Source organism: Phoca vitulina, unplaced genomic scaffold (assembly GCF_004348235.1).
Source record: "Phoca vitulina isolate PV1807 unplaced genomic scaffold, GSC_HSeal_1.0 scaffold15, whole genome shotgun sequence".
Taxonomy (NCBI): domain Eukaryota; kingdom Metazoa; phylum Chordata; class Mammalia; order Carnivora; family Phocidae; genus Phoca; species Phoca vitulina.
In genome coordinates, this window is record NW_022589718.1 from 15,707,587 (window position 1) to 15,726,605 (window position 19,019).

Consider the following 19,019-nt stretch of genomic DNA (forward strand, 5'->3'; position numbering starts at 1 on the left):
GTCATACATATTGAGGAGGCTCTGCTGCCCATTAATAGAATTTTGTTTGCATTTACTAAAGTTTTAAAGTAAACAAAAAGTCAGTTATTTGGTACTTCTAGTGGTATGAGAAGGAAAACACCAATGCATTGGTTCTCCTTTCCTCCTGCGCTGCTTTCTATTCGTCATTTGACAAATATTTATATACGGTGACAGTCACTGAGCTAGAAATTAGGCAACATAAAAGGATAGAGTGAGATATGACTTTCAAGAGCAAGAGACAGATGAAGGGGGAGCACCTCCATTTATAGAGGACCCCATGTATGTCAGTCACTTTGCTAGGCCCTTTATATACCATATCACCAGGCAGATCCAGGATTTTGTAGGTCTAAAACATACAATATGGGGGTCTTCCTTAGAAAAAAGAATACGAATTTACAAAAACAAAATTGGGTACAAGGCCTTAAAAGAGCCCTGAATCAGATCAGATCACTTTCTTACCTATAGACCTATATATTAAAAAAATCCCTTTTACACTTGGAAAAAAAATCAGTCTTTTGACTTTGGCCTTGAAGGTTCTATATCATTTGGCCCCCTGTGGAAGTCCCTTTTGTGGACTATATTAACTAAGAATGTATATTTTCCTCCTTGAAATGTTAACTGATGTCTGACTGATAAAGACAGGGATGAAATCACTAGATTCCCCAAATTCAATTTTCTAAAGACTATTTGGAGTACTCTTCTACCAAAGAAGATGTAACTAATCTGGGTAGCCTCTGGATGCTAGGTGCCTCAGATAATATACTACACATTTCAAAGTGATATTGTAGGAAATAGACCTAACAAAAGACCAGGATCTTCAATATTACCTTACATATTAAACTGCAACATCCTGGGGCACCTGGGTGGCTCAGTTGTTAAGTGTCTGCCTTCGGCTCAGGTCATGATCCCAGGGTCCTGGGATCGAGCCCTGCATCGGGCTCCCTGCTCAGTGGGAAGCCTGCTTCTCCCTCTCCCACTCCCCCTGCTTGTGTTCCCTCTCTCACTGTGTCTCTCTCTGTCAAATAAATAAATAAAATCATTAAAAAAAATAACTGCAACATCCCATTTGCTCATACAAAATAGCAATTTGAACCAGCAATGACATTTGTTTTAAAGCTATTATTCTAGGATCTCTTCATAATGGGGCATGTAAATTTTTTTGAGAGAACACATAGTGGTCACTAGAAAAGTATTAGGCAGGGAAACGCCTTGCTAGTAAGAAATAATGAATAAGAGGTTGATAGTATTTTTATTTAAAATGGGGAGTCCTGCTCTGTGCCATCCATTAGACTTCATTAATTTATTCTCTCTATCTTTGCCACATTCACCCAAACTCATATCATCAAAGCCAGCTTCATCTTCAAGTGAAATATTTTCCTCTTATTGAGAATGCCATACCCCAGGACAGATGGCAAACTGATCATAAAGAACAATGAACTTATTGGAATAAATATTGCCAAATGTTAAAAGTAGAGCATTTGATGAACCCCACATGTACTGGTCAGTACCAACAACCATTCACCCAGGGACAAATCTTTTGCGTCTACATGCTCCTACCCCATTCATCCTGAAACAGATATAAATAAATACTGAAAAACAACTAAAAATCACCTGACATTTCAGAAAAATCAGTATCATGAAGGAGCAGCACCAAACTCGGAAAAGCTGACAACTGTGGAAACCAAGCTAATAGAGGACACTAAACAATGAACAAACTCAAAAACTTTCAGGAAAATGTTAACCATAGGCAAGAACATCAGCTTTTACAAAGAAATAATTCAACTCAGTGCAAAGGATATTTAAAAGAAGGGAACTTTTTGAACTTTTAATTGAATAGGTGGCTTTTGACGTCACTTACGTACAGGTAAAGATGTCTTTCCTCATGAGTTCTATAACATCCTTAGAGACCTTGTGAACTAGAGCAAATGTCGGGAGGAGCATGCCAAAATGAGGCCTTACCCTTCGACCCACGCTGGGTACCTGAATCCTGACTATAATTATCTATTGATGCATCAGGTATTTTCTGGTAACAATAACAATATTGGGATTTTAATTTGAGGCTCTTAAGAGAGAACACCAAAAACCAGGGCAATAGAAATACAGACATATTTTGAACAAAGACATATTTTGAGCAAAGTAATTGAAATGAGACTACAAAGTTTCCACATTAGTCTATATGCCTTCACACAGGGAAATGATCAGAGACCTTAGGTACGACTGGTTTCTAATAGACAATACTATACCATAAGAAGATCCATACTTTTTAAATACCCACGGGAGAAAGGCCTATCATAACTGTAATTTTCTTGAAAATGCCTGTTTTTTTTTGTAATTTTTTTTATTATGTTATGTTAATCACCATACATTACATCATTAGTTTTTTTGAAAATGCCTCTTTTCCCCCTGTACTTGATCCCTGCATCTGTCAAGATAACACACAGACATTCTCTTCCTCTTTCACTCCCTTAACTCCTGGCTTCCCACTGATTGAGACACTCAAACTTTAAAAAACCCTTAAATTATTTCCTACTTAATAAAAATGTCTTCCAAATTTAAAAATACTGAGAAATAATCTTGAAGTAGGAAATGTGGCTGATACAATGTGAAAAAAAATCAACATAACCCTTTGGGAAAGAATTAAAAATAAAAATAACTTGGCAGGATTAATGAGCCTAGCACATTATGCTAGAAATAATGAAGAGGGTTATTTTTGTTTTTGGATGAATAATACATAATTTCTTTAGCTCAGATTTCTCTCTCCATATTTCTTCATTTTTTCTTTTGTAGAGACATAAATTAGTTATCAGAATCACTCTGCTGTGTATGTTGTTTAACAGTTAGCTGTAAAGTTTCAGAAAAAGCCTAACAGAAAAAAAAAAAAACATAGTGGAGAACTAGTCCCCCCTGGGAAACAGAGTATCCTTGTGAACTGGACCTGAGGAAGAGCAACTAACCTGGACTCCACTGGACATCCATCCTAATTATTGAACTAAAACTCCTGAGGTTATCTAATTGTTCAAAAATGGCATTATTGGGCTCCTTGCTATTTGAACTGCAGTCTGGCTCCACAAAGAACAGAATGAGATGTACTTAAGTACATGAAGGAACAGTCAAACTCAGAATGAAAAACTATAAACCCAACCTTCATTAGGATTTCAAAGCTCAACCAAAGATGACTGAATTCTCTGTATCTTTGCCACCCAAGTGAGGCTTCCAGAGCTCTCCTACAAATACAGGGTATCTCTCTAATCTGAGATCTTGCAAGCATCTATCCTAAGCAGTGTCTTAAGTAATGTGTTATTGGTGAGTGATCTGTTGACATTGAGCCCAGGGCAGATATGAATTCTGCAGACTGAGACCAGAGGAATCTTCCAGATATTGTCTTCCACCTTCACTGGCTGCACCAGTGATATGACATCCACGAAAACATTTTTGGAAAACAGATCAACTGTGAAGAGTACAACTGAAAAAAAAAAAAAAAAAATAGAACCAGAGCAGACATGGAGGGGAAGAGTAAAACCTACTCATCTTTCAGGTTATTTTATGGCTTTATAAAGACTTCCTAAAGTCCTTCCTACCCCAAGTGGAACTGGCTTTCTTCATGTGAGGCCCACCATACCCCCTTTTAACAAAGCCATGTACCCTTTTGTTGTATTTATTGTTTATATGTGAACAAAAATTTTCATAAATGAGGAATTAAAAATTTGAATGAACAAATGAAGAAGAATGTGTCTTCATTTTCAGTATCTTAAATTTAATATTCTTGCACGTTTTTTTTTTCCTCCAAAATAATCATGACACATTGGGAAAAGATCAAACTCAAGAAACAGGCGTGTTAGGGGCACCTGGGTGGCTCAGTTAGCTGAGTAGCCAACTCAATTTTGGCTCAGGTCATGACCTGGGGGTCCTGGGATCAAGCCCCCTGTTGGGCTCCGCACTCAGGATTAGGGTTAGGGTTAGGGTTAGGGAGTCTGCTTGAGGATTCTCTCTCCCTCTCCCTCAGCCCCTTCCTCTGCTCATGTGCTCTCTCTCTCTCTCTAAAATAAACAAATAAATCTTAAAAGAAACAAAAAAGAAAAGAAAACAAGGATGCCTGGGTGGCTCAATCAGTTAAGTGTCTGCCTTTGGCTCAGGTCATGATCCCAGGGTCCTGGGATCGAGCCTGCTTCTCCCTCTGCCTGCTATTCTCTCGCTCTCTCTGACAAATAAATAAATAAAATCTAAAAAAAGAGAAAAAGTAAACAGAGTCTTAGCATTATAAATTGTCTCAGTCTGGACATTGAGGGAAGGCCTTTCTGTCAAGTTTTTAAATACAGTTTTAGATATTTCAGTGATTTGCTCTGACTCTAGTAAGGCATATAAACTTAGTATGTCTCTTTTTTATTTCTAGCTGGAACATCGTTAGAGAGAGACATTTGGTGGTATTACTTAATAAAGTCATGCTACCACCTAAGGTCTGATGTTTATAAGCTTTACAAAGACTTGATAATTGGAAAATATATGTTCAATATGGCAAATGGTAATTGTGTTTTAATATGTTTAATTATTTGAAATCTGTTTATTTATAAAACTGTACAACATGACTTACTAAATATAAAAATATGACTATATTCCTTTGGTGAGAATAATGAGTCTCCACGTATTTCATATTTTAAGAAATGGGTGTGTGATTAACCATTGTAGACAAATCCAACAATAGTTCAGTCATTATAGACCATCTGTTATGTTTGTGAACTGTCAAGTTAGAGCAAGTTTCAGAAGCCAGAAATAGTGCAGTCATGTTCTTGCCTTGGGACTAGGATCTTCTGTGTGTGTGTGTTGTGTGTGTGTGTGTGTATGTGTGTGTGTGTGTTGAAGTGGTGATAAAAAGTAGGTCAAGGGGAGAGGCTAGTATTCCCAACTGGGCAGAGAGGGGGAGGAAGAACCAGAGTTTTGCTCCAATGTTTCCAAGTGAATTTATTTTCTCATCTCACAGTCTTTTTTTTCTCCAAACTTTTTCATATTATTGAAACACAAGGAAGCAAAAATATTTATGTAACTTATATATTATATATGTTACATTTATTTAATATGTAATATTTCTATACTAACTGCTATATATATATCTCCAATATTTCTCTAGTAACTGCTCCTCTAAAGTCAAAACTCCTTGCCCGTTTAGTTTAAAAATGGAATCATCTCATGTTGGTATTTCGGTGTTGATTTTTGGGGCTCTATCTATCTATCTATCCACAGGATGTTCTATAACAGTGTCTTAGAGTATGGATCTCAAAGTGGGAATCTAGGTTGCTATTCATGGAAGTTTGAGGGTTCTCTGAGAAATGTTAAAACATTTTTTCCATTCATTATAATTTTTCCCTTGAGAAGGCAAACATTTCTTTAAGAGGACATGGAATGCACTAACCACAAAAGAGAAAATCGATCAATCTGAAATTCATTAAAGTGAAGAACTTCTTTTCAACAAAAACAAGACACCCTGAAAAGAGTGAAAAAGCATGCTGAAGACCAGGAGAAGATATTCACAACACATTTATTTGCCAGAGGACCTATGTTTAGAATAGAATTGCTAGAGTCAACAAGAGAAGGACAATCTAACTTTTAAAAAACAGCAAAATATTTAAATAGATATTTCACAAGAGGATGTCCAAGTGGCCAATAAGCATATGAAAAGGTTTTCAACATAATTAGTCATCAGAGAAATGAAAATTAAAACCACAGCGAGATACATTGTGATACACTCTTCAGAATGGCTACAATTAAAAAGGCTGAGAATACCAAGTCTCTGATACTCTGTTGCTATGAGTTTCAATTGTTGGAATTTGAGCATTTATTTTGCAGTATATACTAATGTTGAGCTAAAGCAGCCAGACCCCAATGAGTGTGTTCTCTATGATTCCACTTAAATAAAGTTCACCAACAGGCAAAACTAATCTACAGAGATAGAACTAGAACAGTAGTCACCTCTGCAGGGTTGGGTATTAATTGGGAGATGATACGAAGGCATCTTCAAAGATTCCAGAAATGTTTTCTATTTTAATCAAAATGATAGTTACATGAACATATACAGATGTAAAGATTAATTAACCCACATACTTAAGATTTGTGCAGGTTTGCATGTTGTAACTCAATAGAAACATCTTTTTTAAAGAAAGGACAGAAAGTAAAAGCACAGTAGAGTCCCTCCCATTTGAGAAAATGTGCTATAGCAAATATATTTATGTACAGGAGAAGAGAAACATTAATATTGAGGAGAAAGTTACCTCAAAAAAGAACTAGAAATGCATGATGTTATATATTACCTTGAAGAGAAAATGAGTTGGCATTATAAATATTCACTATCTGTTAGAATATATTTAACATATTTAAATAACATTCCAATTCTCTCACAATTATAAAGGCAGTTAGTTTATTTGCATAACCTGACTTTCGCAAGGAGCTCAATTTCCATCCAAAATAAATCTGGATCTGTTCCCTACATCATTTTCACTTCATTAATTAACATCTAATTTATAGGCATCTCAGCAGTTGAAGCATTTTTGCAAATAGGGCAAACTAAAATAAGTCTGGACGTATTTAAACATCTTGGCAATACAAATGGCCCTTTCCCATCCTATTTCATAATTTCAAAATCTCTTCCCCTGCAAAGCTTTCCTGACCTGCTTAATCACAAGTAATCACTCCACTCTTCATGATCCTGTAACATTTTGTTCTAACCTCTATCATCGCACCTGTCTCTTGATAAATAATATTTGCTAAACTGAGTTCTTTGAGGACAGAGAACAAGCTTTATTAATCTTTTAATGCATTTTGCCTTGTACTCTGTGGGCATTCAATAAATGTCTGCTGAATGACTGAATGCATTAATAGACAATTCTCTCTAGAAACTCTGCCGAGAGTCTTGAGATGCATTTACCAACTTGGAAAATAAAGGCTGAGAAACTCCGCCACTGGTCCCCGAACTCCATAGTCTGGCTCACACTGTTCTTCCAGCCTGGAATGCTTTTATCCTTCCTTTCCGCCCCCACCTAACTTCTCTTTGCTCCCCACAATTCAGCGCGGCAGTCGAGAGCCTCAGATTGTTCATCTCAGACTGGGTTAGGTGTCCCTGGCATGCGCCTCCATGAGAGCAGGTGTGGGTCTCTAAACCCAGCTTTTAGCAGACTGAAACATTTTCTGCTTTACATATCTGCTTCCCCCCTGTGCTCTGCCAGACCTCAGAACCCCAGGACTGGGTTGAGGGCCAGCAAAAGTGCAAAAGGGATTCAGAATAAAGGTACAATTGGGTAGCAATGCTGCTCCTTGGTGCCTCGCTCATTATCAGCAAAGAGCATCTCAAGCAACACAGACAATGGTCCCCCTGGGCTAAGAAAGCCTGTGTGTGGGCTGGAGAGCTCAGAGCCACGGCTCAGTCTCTCCGTCTCTGGGGGAAGAGCCATGCCAGCACTCCACTCTGTCCCGGACAAAGCACATTACTGCCACCGCCGCCTGAATTTGGGGGCTTTTGTGGGCACCCATGGGCGAGGTGCCCAGTTCACACTATCACTGGCCGCTCACTACCAGGGCACGACTGCAGGGCCTACGCTCCTTACTCGTTACTTCAGGCTCATTTTGCACGGGGGCTTCCCATCCCTGCCCCCAGGAGGGAGGGGCATACTCTCCTTAACCTTGGACCTCTTCAGTGCTTGAATTTGACGCAGCTTAGAAGACATCGTTATGACCACCCTTTGCTCCTGTTGCCCTAACAAAACGGCTCAGGCCTCTTTCCAAAGCCAGGGCTCTGGGCATAACTGACCAGCTCCACAGTGGATCATGACAGCATCTCTCCTGTAACCGAGGCTCCCCACAAGCCAACTAGCCTGTCCCGGGTCACAGTGCTAGTGAACAGTTCCGCGTTAGCTGCTGCTACCAGTCTGGATGTGAAGCTAGTCCTTGGAGGGGAGGAGCCACCACTGCTGGGACTCCTCTCCCATGGGAAGAATGGGGAGGGACCCCTGGGGGCTTCAGAGAGAGGCTGTGACAATCAGCAGCTGGAAGAATGTTCAGGAAGGAGCTGGGGTCCCTGCCACCATCAGCATGTAAGGAGAGGCCTCTCCTCCCAACTTGGCAACCTGAGCCATGTCCTCCTCCACCCAAACCTTTTCCAATACATCTGGATTTTGCTTCCATTTGGTGCTGGCCACAGGGGGACTTGGTTGTGGCAATCGGTGTTCTACCTCAGTCTCCTCCCCAAGTGCCAGTTGGTCTGGGCCAGAATGCTGTGGCCTAAAGCAGGCCTCCCTGGTGGCTGGGATGACTGGCCTTTACCCCATACTTTTCATTCTTGCTGAAGTGCACCTTTTTCTTGCCAACTCTACTCACTGCCAATGAACCGCACCAGGCAATAAACAGCTGGTCCAAGATCAAAGATGGGAAGAATGACAATTAGGATTTCAGTTGCTTTTACTTTAGTTTTCCTGTTTCACAGTAATGAGGCTGTGTCACAGACAGAGGTATAGACAATGAGGTGAGTGGCCTCACCTCCCCACTGCCTCACCCAGTCCTCACAAGAGGTGCTCCAATAGGAGTCTTGGGTAGGAAAAGGAAATCACCAGTCATGAGCTTGGTGGGAGGTTCATGAACTTGCCTTTTAAACATTAGCCTGGAACTCCAGGATTTACCAACCACCAGATAAGGCAATTTGGTGTCCTGATCAACAGGCCTAAAGAAGGTTTGGCCCTGGACAGCACTCACATGCCTCTATCGTTTGTGCTTCTCGAAGGAAAGAGAGCCATGTCTTGTATCTCTGTATTTCCAGCATAACACCAGAGCAAGCCCATAGGAGGGACCCTGAAAATGTTGGTTCATCAAATGAGTTGACTGTTCTGCTTTAGTTCCACACCCTGGAGTATATGAAGAGCTCTTGGAGAAGGTGAACAAAACCCAGTAAGGTTGGTCACATGGTCACAGGGTTTCTCCTTTGCTCTAACATCTCTAGATCTCCATCATGTAGGAATAGCAGCCTGAGCTTTCCCACAGCAACAGATGGCCTTCAGAGACGTGAGGAAGGAAATTTGTGTCCTGAGCTCGAGTCACTCCCAGGGCACGATGAGCTTTGCAGCAGAGAGAAATGGCAGGAGAGGGACGAGGACAGAAAGACATGGGGGAATGGGACTGTAGAAGCTGCACGTAGCTTATATGAAGAAATTAATGAATACATCAGCTTTCATCCTTCTTTTCTCATGAAGCCGAAATATCTCAAGTCTTGTATCCCACTGCTTGTCAAACATTTTTCCATAGTATTGGTGTGAAATGAAGTTTTCACAGATTTACAAAAAATAATAAAGATAAGGATATTGCTTTCATAAAGCTAAATTTATTCCTTTTCAAGAGAATTACCTAATATAGGGATATATATTTCCTTGATTTTGAGGGGGGGGAAGAATGGGAACTATTCTTTGACATTATGATGATGGTGGGTAGCTTTTTTTTTTTTAAATGTCTTTAGTTGACAAAAGTTGGCAATTTCCCAATTGTTCATCTGTCTTAAGTTTACTGGTCTGTGATATCTGAAAGTTCGGGAACCACTGCTATGACCTTTCCTATAGATTTTATTTTGAATCTCTCACTTGTATTTGAAGATCTTCTATGAACTTTGGACATATTTTTCATCATTGGCTTCAAGTACAGAGCAGCATATAAAGCTTTGGGTCTAGCAAGTGCTCGAGTCCATATTTCACCTCTTAGGTCCATACCTGTATATCCAGCTATCTTCTCAACATCCTCATGGGCATCTCAAAATTAACATGTCCTAAACTGAATTCATAATCCCCAGGGCCCCAGAACTTTCTCCCATGGCCTCCATGTATCGGTGATGACAATGTTATCCATCCAGTTGCATAAGCCAATGACCTTTGAGTCTCCCTTATCCTGCACATCCAGTCCATCACCAAAATATACCTTGAATCTGATTTGTCCACTGAAGCCAGATGACCTTTATAAAATGCAAATCAGATCATGTCTCTTATCCTTAATCTTTGAATAAAGTATATAAATGATGCACCCTGAGTACCCATATTTCTTCTCTATAATAGTTCTCTAGAGAAACAGAATCAATGGGATTACATGTGTATATACATACACAAAAAAAGAGATTTATGTTAAGGAGTTGGCTCATTATGGAAGCTGGCAAGTCCAAAACCTGAAGGGTACAGGCTGAAGACCCAGGAAAGAGCCAATGTTGCAGTCAACTCTGAAGGCCATCTACTGTGGAATTCCCTCTTGCTCAGAGGAGGTCAGTCTTTTTGTTCTATTCAAGCCTTAAACTGAATGAAGAAAAATCTCCTTTACTCAAAGACTATTTAAATGTTGACCTCATTCAAAAACACCCTCAGAAAAACATCCAGAATTATATTTGACCACATCTCTGCATACTGCATCCTGGGTTGATGGACACATAAAGTGAACCCTCACACCCTCACCTACCATACTCTACCCATACTGACTTTCTGCCAGTATCTGTCCACAGATTCTTTATAAATGTTATTCCTTCTGCCTAAAATGTCTTGCTCCATTCTTCACCTGGTTAACAGCTATTCATCATTCATTCATCTACTTATTCTTTCCATTTATGTGCCAAAGAGAAATCAGAAGATCCCATTTTGTATACCCAACCTCATGGAAGAAATTCTGTCAGCAGTAATACGTAGGGGGTGAGAGCATCATACAGGACACCTAAGACTTCATCCAGGCCTGGGGAAACATCTGTAGAGACTACCTTGCCTGTTATACAAACTAGGGAAGAGTGTCATCCACATGTCAAAAAGGTCAAGAAATTCAGCTAAAAACAGTACAGGTGGGATTAGATTGGGGGGGGAGCATTGGAGATAGCATGAAACTCCTTTCTGGAAAAAAGCAATGTGCTTAGGGATGAAATTGAGAGATCCTAGAGGAATCCCCTTACACTCTGTCACTCAGAGGGTGAGAGTAAGAGGCAAGGGCATGCCTAGGGGAATGTTGGGAGATAAACAACTTGGAGGTACTCTTTGTTCTATGAGTCAAAGCATTTGATCAATGGGGCTGCCACGTAAACAGTAGAGATGACCCAAATGCAGACCAAAACTGGCAAGGAAGGGGCTCATTCCTGACACTAGTAGATCAACCAGGTAGGAAGGGGCACTACAGAAAGCCAAGTAAGACTGACTGGGGCTTAATATTGGCATAAGTGGTCACATAAAATGTATAGAAGAAATGGTACAGAACATAAGCTCGCTGCTGAGATTGCTCACAGTACTTCCCACTACCTCTCTCCAAGATGCTGGATCTCCAAATTTGATATGTCTGTTATTAGTAAATCAAAATTTTTCTTTGTCCTTCCAGCTAGACCAGAAGAATTAGAACTGACTGAAGAGATGGAAAATGATACATTAGACGCAAGGGATATAATGTATAGGAAATCCAGAGAGATAACAGAAGGTCAGAGTAGAAATAACCATTAAAAGAAATAATATAACTTTCTTTTAAAAATTTTTTTAAATTTAAATTTAATTTATTTAACATATAGTGTATTATTAGTTGCAGGGGTAGAATTTAGTGAATCATCAGTTGCATATGACACCCAGTGCTCATTAATACAACTTTCTTAAGCTAAAAAAAAAAGCCTAAGTTAACATATTTAAAGAACACTAAATATTGATTAATGGGTAAAATTCATGAAGACAGGGCCACATCTGGAAATGACATGAGGGGTTTCAAGCTCTGGAATGGAATTTAAAGTACTACAAATGTCCAGGAAGGAAAAAAGCAAGATTACAAATAAAGTGAAAAGTTAGATTGGCCTCACATGTCTTCTGCACAGTAGTAAATACAACAAAGCAATTGAGTTCTGAGGGGAAAATTGTAATCCAAAAATGACAAATCAACGTCCTAAGGAATGGCAATATAAAACACAGAATCGGGACTAGGAACAGTCATATTTTGGGCATGATGATTAACTTAATTGAATCACATTAAACCAGTAACAATTACTAAGCAACTAGTAGAAATTAGAAACTACAGAGAAACAGAAAGGAAAGGTGGTGTGGAGGAAAGAGGAATAAATGCAATCCCTGCCACTAGCTGGTTATAGATCTTAGGAAAGTCTGTCTTTCGGTCCTTGGTCCTTCGCTTCTTCTTAATCTTCTACTTTGATTTCAAAGCCCAAGCCTGGGGCGCCCGGGTGGCTCAGTCTGTTAAGCGTCCAACCGTTGATTTCGGCTCAGGTCGCGATCTCAGGGTCATGACCTCAGGGTCCTGAGATCGAGCCCCACCTTGTGCTCAGCGGGGAGTCTGCTTGAGATTCTCTCCCTCTGCCCCTCCCCCCCCTAAAATAAATAAAAAACCTTTAAAAATATATAAAATAAAAGCCCAAGCTCTACCATAAAAGAGATTCATAGGAATAGGCAGTAAAAACAAACTTGCTCTTTTGTCTGAAATGATCATCACAGAGACCCTGCGAGTTCCCTGAGCTCAAAGAAGTCCCTCCTATCTACAGAGTGAATGAAGCAAGGCCTGGCTTGGTGGCTGTTCTATAACTTTGGCTCCTGAGCATCTGTAGCCCTCTGGGCGGCATCACAAAAGCTTCTCTGGATAGTGAGTAGGCCAGGAAGTCAAAGGGGCTTGGGGAACAGCTCTGTTCTCAGGTGTGTATTAGGCTCCAGAAATAGAAGAAATAAGGGGCTGGCTACCTGTTCCTGACCAGGAGGCAAGAAAAAGTTTTCTTCCTCTCTAGCTAGCCTGACAGTGGGACCCATCTATGACCTGTGAGTCAGAGAATCAGGCTCATTATATGTGCTCTATAAAAATCCTTTTGAATCTTGGTTATTTTAGTCGTTCTTTTGTAGCATTGAACATAAAATGCCTAAAGGGAATTAAACCCATGCTAATTCTAAATGTTAAGTGGATGCACTTGATGTACAAAAAAGAAGCATATTTCTGGGCTCTGGGGTATCATGAGCAGTCCAACATCAAGGTGGATGATCAATGGTTTAAAAAAAAAAAAGAAAAATGAAATGTGTAAATTTAATTAGCATTATTAGCAAACTTGCCATATTCTAGGCAACACTGATATTTGACCACAAACAAGACTAAATAAATGACAGCCTAACATTCAACCAACCAAACAAAAGAACAAGAAAGGATCAAGACGTAATTTTGATTTTTTTAGAGCTCATGCACTGCAGCTTACAAGATGAAGATATTTAAAAAATAAGATCTCCACCTATAAAAACATGTTTTTAATATGATGGTTAGGGTTGTGATAGCTATCAATGCAACTAATTTTAAAGAAAGTAAAGTCAGAGCTGTTAAAGGCAAGTCAACACACTTTTCTTACTCTCCTTAAAATTACTATTTTCAGCCTCTTCAAGTTGTGAACGCTGATTTGTCATCAGCTTTACCTAACAATGTTCTGGTCGGGCCTTACTCAGATCACCTGATTTATAGATCTGATTGTGGACTGTTCATTCACTTATTTCTCACATTCAAGGAAGGTCCGCTCTACAGGAGGCATGTGGGGACCAATGCCTGGATTCTGGACCTAGCTCTTCCATGAAATGGTCATTCTGCACTAGTTAATGTCACCTTTCTGAGCTCAAATTCCCTCATTTGTAAAACTATCTGAAAATTACAGAATGATATTAGAGCATCTCTAGGTAACTTTTACACTCAAAGATTACTTAACTCCATATCCAACAGAGACAATGCCCAAATTCTCTATAATAACTTAGACACTGGAGAGACTTCATTAATTCTCTCTGGCCACAAGACAATTACCAAATATAGTTAGTTGTACACATGAGACTCTATACTGATACTCAATGATAAAAAATATTTTAAGATACAGGGGCACCTGGGTGGCTCAGTTGGTTAAGCGTCCACTCTTGATTTTGGCTCAGGTCATGATCTCAGGGTCATGAGATTGAGCCCCACGTTGGGCGCCAGGCTCAGTTCGGAGTCTGCTTAAGATTTTTTTCTCTCCTACTATTCTCCCTCTCCCCCATCATGCTCTCTCTCTCTCTAAAACAAAAAATAAAATGGTTAAAAAAAATACTTTAAGATACAGAAACACAACTTAATTATGTACAAAAAGTGATAATAATAACCCTGGCTATAAAGCATGTGGCATTTTTCATTAGCATTAACAAATATAATATGGTAGTTGTGTAGGAAAAACCTAAAATCTTCCTCGTGTGTGTTTCTTCCCTGTTCTCACACTGTTACCTCACTATGGCACTTCTGACACCGAATGTGTGCAAGATTCCCCCCACCAAAGATTATCTGCGACGCCCCCTGGGGATTCTACAATTTGACTCCAATTTGCCGCTATCTCCCCGGAGCTAGCTTCAGAACCCACAGGTTGAGGGCTGGGTCCCGCAACACCGCCCCTCAGACCCCAGTAGCAGGTCCAGGGTGTCACTTGTGCTTCTGGCCAATCGGCTATAGACTGCGAGTTCCCATGATCCCCTCCAAGGGTTCAATTAATTTGCTGCGGAGATTCACCAAACTCAGGAAAATCATTTACTCACTGTTTACCAGCTTTTTTTTTTTTTAAGATTCTATTTATTTATTTGAGACAGAGAGAGAGAGAGACACAGATAGTAGGAGAGAGCACGAGCAGGGAGGAGAGGGAGAAGCCAGCTCCCCGCCGAGCAAGGAGCCCGATTTGGGACTCCATCCCAAGACCCTGGGATCATGACCTCAGCCGAAGGCAGAGGCTTAACTGACTGAGCCACCCAGGCGCCCCTGTTTACCAGCTTCTTATAAAAAGATAGGATAAGAATACAGATAGGCATCCAGAGGGCAGAGATGTGTAAAGCAGCAGGTACGGGAGTGGGGTGGGGGCGTGGTGCGGAGCTTCCATGCCCTCTCCCAGTGCACCATTCTCCCAGCACCCCACGTGTTCACCACCCCAGCCGCTCTCCAGATGCCACAGTATGGGATTTTTATGAAAGGCTTCATCACGTAGGCATGATCAATCAATAAGTCCATTCAAATCCCTCTCCCCTTTCTGGAGAATGGGGATGGGGCTGAAAATATCAAGCTTCTAATTGTGGTTTGGTCTTTCTGGTGACCACCCCCCACGCAGGAGCCCCCCAAGGGTCACCTCATTAGAACTAAAGATACTGCTATTACCCAGGAAATTCCAAGGGATTTAGGAGCTCTGTGTCAGGATCCAGGCTCAAAGACAAAATATTAGAACAAAGGATGCTCTTAGTGCTCTTATCACTTAAGAAATGACAAGGGTTTTAGGAGCTCTGTGCCAAGAACTGGAGGCATATACATACTCTATTATATAATAATAGCATGACGGAAAGTTCAGCAAGTTTGTCTCTAATGAAATAATAATGGCCCACATGATGGCTGTCAACTCATTCCAAATTAATTTTTCATGATCCCTAGGTTAATGATTAATTTTATTGCTCATGATATGCACAATATTCTGCTCATTATAAAGTAAAAATCTATCAAATTGATTTAAGATATTATAAAAATAAACTAATATCTGTGAGGTGCTTACTTATTGATGAATATCAGGTTCATCAATAGCATGAGTTTGAGAAATTACTTCTGACAGTATGAAAGTAACTCTCATTTTACCTTAAGGTAATAATAAATATTACTTTAATAAATAATATATTAAAATAACATTTTGACTTGCAGTGGCTAGTTTCCTATTCAGAATTAGCCAAGGCATGACAGTACTCTAGCTAGGAATAATCCCTGGGGCAATCTGCCCATTGACAGGTTCATGTTCCTTCCAGAAATGACAGGCACCTCCCCCTCCAAACAGAAATCTTGACTTGTTTTTTTCAAAAAAGGACAATTTCTGAGATTTAAGCATACTGGACATACACTTCTTTATTTTCACATCCGTAATAACTTGTGCTTCAGGGATAAAGAGGGTGTCACAGATTCCATTTGTGACTGTGACTTGTAACATTAATCGCATCCTTCCAATTATTTGCCTAAGAGCAAAGGACAAATCTACACCACTCATGGTGGGCTAATGTAGGCCACCCATGTTTATAATAAATGACACAAAATATATTTATCTGATGCTTATTTTATACCAGGTACCTCCTAATTCCTTGCTAATTGGACTCTTGCCAGCTGAATAGCTGTTACAGGGTCATGCAAAAAAAGGCCTCCCAAATCAAAATGGAAATTTGGCTAAAACAAATCCAAGTGTGCCTGCAGGTGAAAACACTGAAATTATGTGCAAGATACATATGTGCACGCCCACCTACCCATGCATGCACAAACATGTATCTGTTGGAATCCATATACACACACCTCTATCTTAGCTTGGTCTGCTACGAAAGCCTGGTGTGAACAATACCACACACAGTTGCAAAAAGTACAGCTGGCACCCAGATCATTGGTTTCTTAAGAGCAGTGTCTACCCTTCTTTCCTTAAATACCTGCGTAACGTCCTGAAAGTTATGATCCTCCCTGCTTTGCTCTGCAGGTAGGATACTAATATATTAAAAGCTAGAGGCTAAGAAATGCAATTAAGACACAGAGAGAGTCAATAGCAGGCTGAGATTTTAGTGAGGCTCTGACTCCTAACCACTAAGCCTTGATAACTTCGACACGCGCAGCCTCTGTCTTGCTTCAAATCAGCAAGGACGAGTTCCTGTTGCTAGGCTGAGCTCATTATTCACGTCACGCTCAGTGATTCCTCCCAATATCTGTGAACAGACCCATCCCGATGCTTTAAAGAATGGGAGGAAGCCGGTATAGCGAACACGTATTTAGAAGTTATTTCTATGAGATCTGGCGTCTTACTCAACGTCCAAGGGCCGGAGGCGTTTGGATAAAATGCGACTCACAAAAAGACATCATGCACTTAATTAAGGTAAAAGCAGGCTTTTTTCAGAAATTCCACAAAGTGAGTGGGATTCCAAATCTCCCTCACTTCTTTTTGAAGCAAACCCTAATTCCCATCTAAATCTGAACTGTAATTCCCCTCCTAAATCCCCTCGTGGATCGCATGTGAGCAAGGAACAGGTTTCTTTTATGCAATTGAGGTTTGGGGGTTAATGTTTTGTGACTATCCTTCCATGATTCATACGGAAATTGGTACATTGACGTGGGGTACCGCTCAACCAAAGCCTAAAGTCTGACTTAGCTTAGCATTCAGGCAGTGAAAAGGGGGAGACATTGAGAACAGAGGAAGGCAGCCTGAAGATCCAGGTGGAGCAGGGACAACGCAGTTCACCTGGAAGGCAGCCTCCTGGCCGCGCCCTGAAGCAGAGACCAGGAAACAACATTAGCAGGGAGTGGCGGCTGTGAGAGCTGAGATCGCTTACAGCAGGGAGGGGCTTGAGCAAGAATTGGCCAGTTGGCAAGCAGAAACGATAGGGGCTCGTCTGGAAACTTCAGGCCTTGCAGGATTAAAAAAAGCAGACTGCTTCTATACCGCAAACAGTCAAAAATAAAACAGAAAAGATTTTGAGTGGCAAAGTCTGAGTAAGGCCCAAACCCAGCTGGACTTTATATGAGTAAAATTAAACTCTTCCTTTTTTTTTTTTTTTTTAAGATTTTATTTATTTATTTGAGAGAGAGAGAATGAGAGAGACAGCACATGAGAGGGGGGAGGGTCAGAGGGAGAAGCAGACTCCCTGCCGAGCAGGGAGCCCGATGTGGGACTCGATCCAGGGACCCCAGGATCATGACCTGAGCCGAAGGCAGTCGCTCAACCAACTGAGCCACCCAGGCGCCCAAAATTAAACTCTTCTGTTAGACTACTAAGATTCACGGGTTTTAGCTCTTCGGGCAGTTAATGTACCTTTACAGGTACACGTTCACGATCATATTTAATCGTGGTAACACCCATTCTTCCCAACTAGGATTTGTGGATGCACACACACACACATTCACACTTAGTAAATAGGCTCTATAAGAACCATATCTGAGCTGAATAAAATCATTTGAATTTTAACAGTGTTATCAGTGCTGTGAGCCTTTGCATTAGGGACATTCAGTATTTAGTACTGAGATTGTTATGACCTTTGATTTTAATATTCAAAATCTTTCTATTTTCTCAGTTGCTAAACTACTCCTTGCTTTCTTGTTAATGAATTTAAAAGTTTAGCTTCTTGGCAATGTCGTATAGTCTGTTTTTTAGAGAGAGAAGAGATGTTCAGGTAAAAAAAAAAACAATCTTCCTATCACTGCCTCTTAAAGCCTTTTAAAACCAGATTGGGTAGACCAAAGGCAAATATATTATAAAAGGCAAACATATTATAAAAATCATTTTCCACCATAATTTTAGTGATCTTATGGCTTTGGCATTGTTGGTGAGTTAATATTTTAAGGTAAAATATTCCTATCACAGTCATTTTGATCTTTAAATGAATAATAAAAATGGATTTCCCCCCTTGTAACTATTGTGGCTTCCAAATAGTGTGAAATGCAGACACGATACGTATATACCAGAAACACACATGCACAAACCACACGTCACACATATAGCACACACATACCACACGTACACAACGCATATACCACCCACACATGGCAAATAAACCACACACACACAGCACACATATACCACACACAGCGCATATATACCACATACATACCAAACATATAACACATATATACCACACAAACACACAACACACATACACCATACCCACACCACACTTACATCACATAAACCACACACACATTGTACACACACCACAAACATTACATACATGCAACATATACCACACACAACCACTAACAGCACATACACCACACATAACACATATTGCACACCACAGATATACCAGACCCCAGACATACGCCACACGAATACCGCTCATACACTTCACGCACACCACACACGCACCTCACACACACCACACGCACACCTCACACACACCACACACGCACCTCACGCACACCTCACACACACCACACGCACCCCTCACGCACACCTCACACACACCTCATGCACCCCTCACGCACACTTCACGCACACCTCACACACC